The sequence below is a fragment of the Pleuronectes platessa genome, chromosome 17 (genome assembly GCF_947347685.1).
Source record: "Pleuronectes platessa chromosome 17, fPlePla1.1, whole genome shotgun sequence".
NCBI lineage: Eukaryota > Metazoa > Chordata > Actinopteri > Pleuronectiformes > Pleuronectidae > Pleuronectes > Pleuronectes platessa.
The window spans coordinates 5054434-5060398 of record NC_070642.1 but is presented as its reverse complement, the minus strand read 5'-3'; the positions used below and the strand labels follow the sequence as shown (position 1 = coordinate 5060398).

The following is a 5965-nucleotide window of genomic DNA, read 5'->3' as shown; positions in this document are numbered from 1 at the left end:
ATGAAAGCTTGAAAGTTTTCAGTGATGCAGCTGACGGACTCCTCCGGCCGGACCTGCTCCTTCCTCACAGCTTCTTCAGAGGCGGCTGGAGCTTCGTCCTCTGTCGTCTCGATCATCTGGATGGAGGCAGCGCCAAAGGTGATGTCCACCTGCGGCTGATACGCGTAGGAGGCAGCGCCGAGAAAGACAACGGGGTCGTCCGGCCCTCTGATCAGCTGGGTTCCATGGCTTCTTTGAGAAGTATTAAATATGACTGTTCTGGCAGCGGCTGGAGTGTGGACTGAATTCACTGCTTGTTTCCTCGGAGTCGCTGGAGTCCCAGAGGGAGGACACACTGCTCCTCAAGGCGATTGTGTCCCAGCAGCCTGAGCTGGAGCAATTCTGCTCCTCCTCTTTGGCCCGGACAGTGATTTTCTGATCTAAAAACAAACAGAGGGCATCATATTGACACACGAGGTGAGTGCATCATATTTAAGACCTAACCTGATTAAAAAACGTTTCATTTAAACGTTTTTAAATTTAAAAAGACATTTGAGACTTTTAAAATAACTCGTTGACTCCTTGAATATAAACAACACAACTTCTGTGACTAACATCGACATGTAAATCATTTTAAACAAACTTTTTCACTGTTATCAAATGAAGTTTGATGGATGAAGAGAATCATATCTTTTCTCGTATGGTGTGAGTTTGTAGTTCAGGAAACTAAGCATGAACCTTCCTTGCAGTTTGCCTTATCCACGTGGCCATCCTGATCCCTGTTTTCCTGCATTTCAACAGAAACTTTGTGTTTTAAAACCATCATCATTCCATTTTAAACACTTTTGATGTAATCATTTTCAAGACATGTGACTGATTGTGTACGTACATTGTGATACACTGAAATACTGAAAGGTGAAATGCATGATGGGAGAAGTAGTTTGTTTGTAAGTGTTCCTCAAACCTACTAGAATTGATTCATCCAGTGGTTAAATTCCTCCTCAGGCAGGACACTGAAGCCCAAATTGCCATGAGAGTGGGATGTATGAGTGATGGTGGTCGAGGGGACTAGAAAATCTCTAAATAACACAGTGTGTTTTGTATTTTTACATGACTTTGCAGGTCCTTGGAGCAGCCTTGCTGTTGGGTGGAGCCATCTTGGGCTTGGTGGTGCTCTCGGCCCTCGGCGCTGGCTGGGGAGTCTTGGACTCTTTGCCTGCAGGTCCAGACACCAGAGTCACTGATGGTGTTTCAGAGCCTTAATCCAATTATGTGAAGGTAGACAAACTTTTACAGATTAGACTGAGAGTGTTGGATATACACAGTCAAAACCAATTACACTTTATAAAAATGAAACTAATATTTCATTTCAAATCAGTCATATAAGGCTATGAGTGGAGATGGAAGGTCCAGTGTGGTGTGGTTTAAATTGGTCTGTTAGCAGAATAAGAATTAAAAGAGGATTTCTGATGACGGAGTCTGAGGAAGCACCTTGAACCGCTTGTCCGGATGGAGCCTGAGGCTCTGGAGGAGCTTCTGTCATCATTCTGGCGCTCATCTTCTCGTCCAAGCTGAGGTCGAGCTCCCCCCGACAGCGCCAGTAACCAGGCACCTCCTTTGCTTGGTCCTCCAATGATTTCACTTTGGCCATGAAGAAAGTGAAATCCTTGCTCTTCACACCACTTAGATTCTGAGAAGAAGAAGCAGAAGGGTGAAGGTCTAGAGAAAGCGTCTCTTCATAGCTTATATGTCTTTTCATAGATCATTTCCACGCAGCCCTGTATCTGTATGCAAGTCAACCGGAAGTGAGGAAAAGAGGCTCCTCCTTCTCATTAAATAACTATTTTGTTCTCCTATATTGTGACTTTATCCTCTTACTCATAGGGTTTAGTTCGTATATGAAACAGAAGCGTGGACACGAAAACAAAACTGTGTGGAGAGAGGAGGTGTTAATAGTGAGAACATACGGGCTTGACCCCCAGCTCCTCCAGGCTCTTAAAGGCGGACTGCTCCAGCTCTCGTCGGACCTCCTTCTTGTCGCTGGGGTTCAACTTCAGATCATGTACCATCATGCTCTGACTCTGTTCCAGCTCAGAGGCGCTGCTCGAGTCTGTAAAAGAAACCTCACTCGGTCAGTCTTGTGTTGACAATCACACATGTTGGGCAGATAAAACAGGCGTTAACAGAGAGGGGTCAGGGACATGGCAGCAGTGCAGCTGTTACACTGCATTAAATCCATCATGCAGGGAAGCACATGCTCAGCCTGTCTGGGAGTGACCATGTTTTAATGTTCTCATTTTAGTTTTAGGATTTACTCACCAAGAACAACCCTCGATGGTTTGGGCTCTGGTGCCAGTGCGCAGACCACCACTGGAAAACACAATGAGATGAATGCATTAGGATCATATGAGCAGTTTCTGTCCTGAAGAAGACATGTGAGATGGATCCATACCTGGTTCTTCCACTTCTTTGGTGTTGGAGGGAATATTTACCATCTGCAAGTGGAACAAATCATCACAAGTTATACCTCATGATCATGCATGAAAAAGATAAACAGTCTTTGAGATTTTCATGAAATTAAACGAGAGCGTTTGGTGAAATTCTCTAAAAAGTTGCACTGACAGCAAGAGACTTGGCCGTTTACATCTCAGCAGAATTCATTCTTTATGTCTTTATGTATTGTTATTAGAGCTGAATTTAATAATTGGGCGGATCAAAAAAATCTATATCAGGTCTGATTGTTTATGACAGTCTCTACAAAACAAGAGCTTTTCTTTACGCGCTCAGAACACTTTGCACAACAGGAAATACATGTCAGACATGATCAGTTTGCTTGTTTAATATTTCACATGCGCCAACTCTGACAGAAACTCACCTTATTCATTTCAGAGTCATGGTGTTCCTTGCTCTGGTGCAGGATGGATTTCCACGATTCATCCTGGAGAGAAATATTTTAAGCATTTTGTGTTATCACATCACTTCACTCATTTCTAGGCTTTAAAATATCAGCTCCCTGTGCCACTGACCTGCTCCTTCAGCTGCTGCTCCAGCTTCAGGAGGAGTTGTTCCTGGGAGCGAGCAGAGTCGGTTTGGACTCGCTCAAAGCGAGCCATCTCCTCAGCTTTGAAATGGCCTAGCTCACTCTCAAGTCGCTTCTCCTGGAATTACACAAAAAAACAGTGAAATAACAAGTGCCTGTTATAAGAGTGGAAGCTTCAACAAGATTACGGAGAGAACTATTTTAAGCATCACTTCACTCATTTCTAGGCTGTAAAATATCAGCTCCCTGTGCCACTGACCTGCTCCTTCAGCTGCTGCTCCAGCTTCAGGAGGAGTTGTTCCTGGGAGCGAGCAGAGTCGGCTTGGACTCGCTCAAAGCGAGCCATCTCCTCAGCTTTGAAATGGTCTAGCTCACTCTCAAGTCGCTTCTCCTGGAATTACACAAAAAAACAGTGAAATCACAAGTGCCTGTTATAAGAGTGGAAGCTTCAACAAGATTACAGAGAGAACTATTTCCCCAAATCAGTTTTCAAAATCTGATCAACCTGACTTCAAATCAGTTGTTAACTATCTCTGTACATTTTCTGCCAGGAGTCGACAAGCAGCTTCAACTAACATGCAAAATAATTAATTTAATTTGAATAACAGCAGACAGCGTTCACATGAATTGTGCCTTAAAATTTAAAATCAGAGAAAGTTAATGAGTGCATCAAGTTTTCCTTAATCGCTCGTTACTACCACGTGACAACAAATCTGTTTGGTTCTCCGATGTTCTGCTTTTCTTACCTGAGCTGTTTTGAGCTCCAGGTTCTGCTGCAGCTGAACGTTCCGCTCCCTCAAGCTGCTGATCTCCATCTTCAGATTATTGATCTGAGATTTCATTTCCCGATCCGACTGCAGCTCTGGAGGAAAGAATACGAGTCATATCACTTGCATTAATTAAAAGCTCATCTACAGGTGAAAGACAAGACTCTGTTCTGAACCCTTTTTCAAACTGGCGTCCCGCGGGTCGCCCCTCAGTGGCCACGAGAGATCGTTGTTTGCTTGATCCGGTTTAAATCCATTTTAAATAAGAACTTTAACAGCTAAAACTTTCATTACTGTTTCACCAGAAAGCAGGACGTCTTTTACCTCATTACACTAATGATCACATCATTACACTACATGCAGTGGAAAACGTAGCATCAACAGGTGGTGGCACCAAGGGATTGTTGTTTACATGATGGTGCTCAAATCAATCCAAAACAAAAACCATAACAGCTACAACATTCAGTCTTTTAGAAGCAGAAAGCCAAGGGCTCAGTTTTCTACCTCCTCATGTTGAGGTAGAAGACGCAACGTTACGTGTATCTGACTTTACTTATGTTCCTCTCTATCTCTCTCTCTCTTTGTGTCAGGTGGACTTACGGCTCTCATGGTCCTCCGGATGACGGCGTTCCATGTGGCTCTGGAGGAATTGTGGAGTGAAGAACCCCTTCTTACAAATTGGACACTAAAAGAAAGAAAGAAGGAGAAAACGTTATTGATTACATTGTATAAGGCAACTCCCATTACTGAGGAAACAGGTCAGTGTAGATCCGTTATTGAGCCACCTCTGTTAGCTGAGCTAGAAGCGCTCCTAGCAGCTTACCTTATGGCTACAGAGGAGCAGCTTGGACTGGAGGTCGCTCACGAGCTTCCCCTTCAGCACAAGTTCTTCTTCCAGAGCCTTCACCCTCTCCTCCTGCTGGCTCTGCTGCTCCAGCAGCTGCTCCTGCTCTTTGCGCTCCGCCTCCAGCCTCTCCTCCACCGCATGAAGGTTGAGGCTGAGGACTTCCTGGCAGTGGAGCAGCCACTCCATCGAGAGCTGCGCCAGCTGCAGGACCTTGAGAAGGCCCGGGTCCACCGGGCTCCGGCACTCCTGGCACCGCTCCCCATCCAGGCTGCACAACATCACTTCCATGATGTGCTCCTGGAGAGTTTCTATATCCAAGTGGCTTTTTACATGGTTTATGTCCACCTTGTACATCTGCCGCCAGTCCACCGTCTCCCCGCGATGGCGGAATTTGAAGGGGGGGACAGTGGAGGTACCACTGCGAGAAGTCATCCCCGCTGCGGGTACAGAGTAGTGGCTGAGCTGGTAGTTCAGGATGGACTAGATCCCTGCTGGTGAGTGGCTCCCTTGGGTGTCACTCGTGTAGGGGTACTAGATGCCGTTGTGAAATGGCTGCAACAAACAGAGAGACGATAACATATCATCTATTTCATCAAAGGAGGCTCTGATTACATAGAAGATGAGTCTTCTATGTCATCAAAGGAGCCTCTGAGAACCACCCATGGGGGGGGGGGGCGATTAACGTTGTGGAATGGTTGTTGTTTAGTGCAATTTAGTAAACGTTTGTGTCTTGACATTTAACATAGATGTGTTTGAGACTTCCTGTTTTTCCAACTTCAAAGAGTACGATGGCAATTTGTCAAAAACTATCGCAAAGAGGCAAACAAGAAACTAACCCATAACTCTTCTTGAACCCTCGACACCCGACATTTAACGGAGCTAACAGCGGAGAAGTTCTTCAACATGGATGACATTAAATTAATAATTGAAGTGGAGAAGTAACTTGAGTTGTATGATTCTCAGCATATGTTGTATAAAGACAACACCAAGAAAGACACATGTTGGGACGCTGTCGCAGTTAATGTTGGAGCAACAAGTCAGTATATGCTTGAGTATATCATTGAAAAAAATGATTAAATGCCGTTTTTACTGCAGGCTGATAACAGCAGAAGTATGTGATATTATTAGTAATGCGCGGCTGTGCATGGCTGCCCACTGCTCTGTGTGTCCTCCTGTGTTCACCAGATGGGACAAAAGCAGAGAACAAATTCCCCCCATTTGCATGTCTTATGTGTGTGGGACCAATACATGTATCTTATGAAACATGCTGATCTCAGAATGTCTATTGTTGTGGTTGGAGCAATGATATATTAAGAGACAGAGATACAGAGA

At 44.7% G+C, this 5965-nt stretch overlaps 1 pseudogene; it reads right to left on the bottom strand.

The window, feature by feature from the left end:
- Nucleotides 1-286: 286 nt before the first annotated feature.
- LOC128460606 (cilium assembly protein DZIP1-like) lies at nucleotides 287-5212 on the bottom strand (annotated as a pseudogene).
- Nucleotides 5213-5965: the final 753 nt, after the last annotated feature.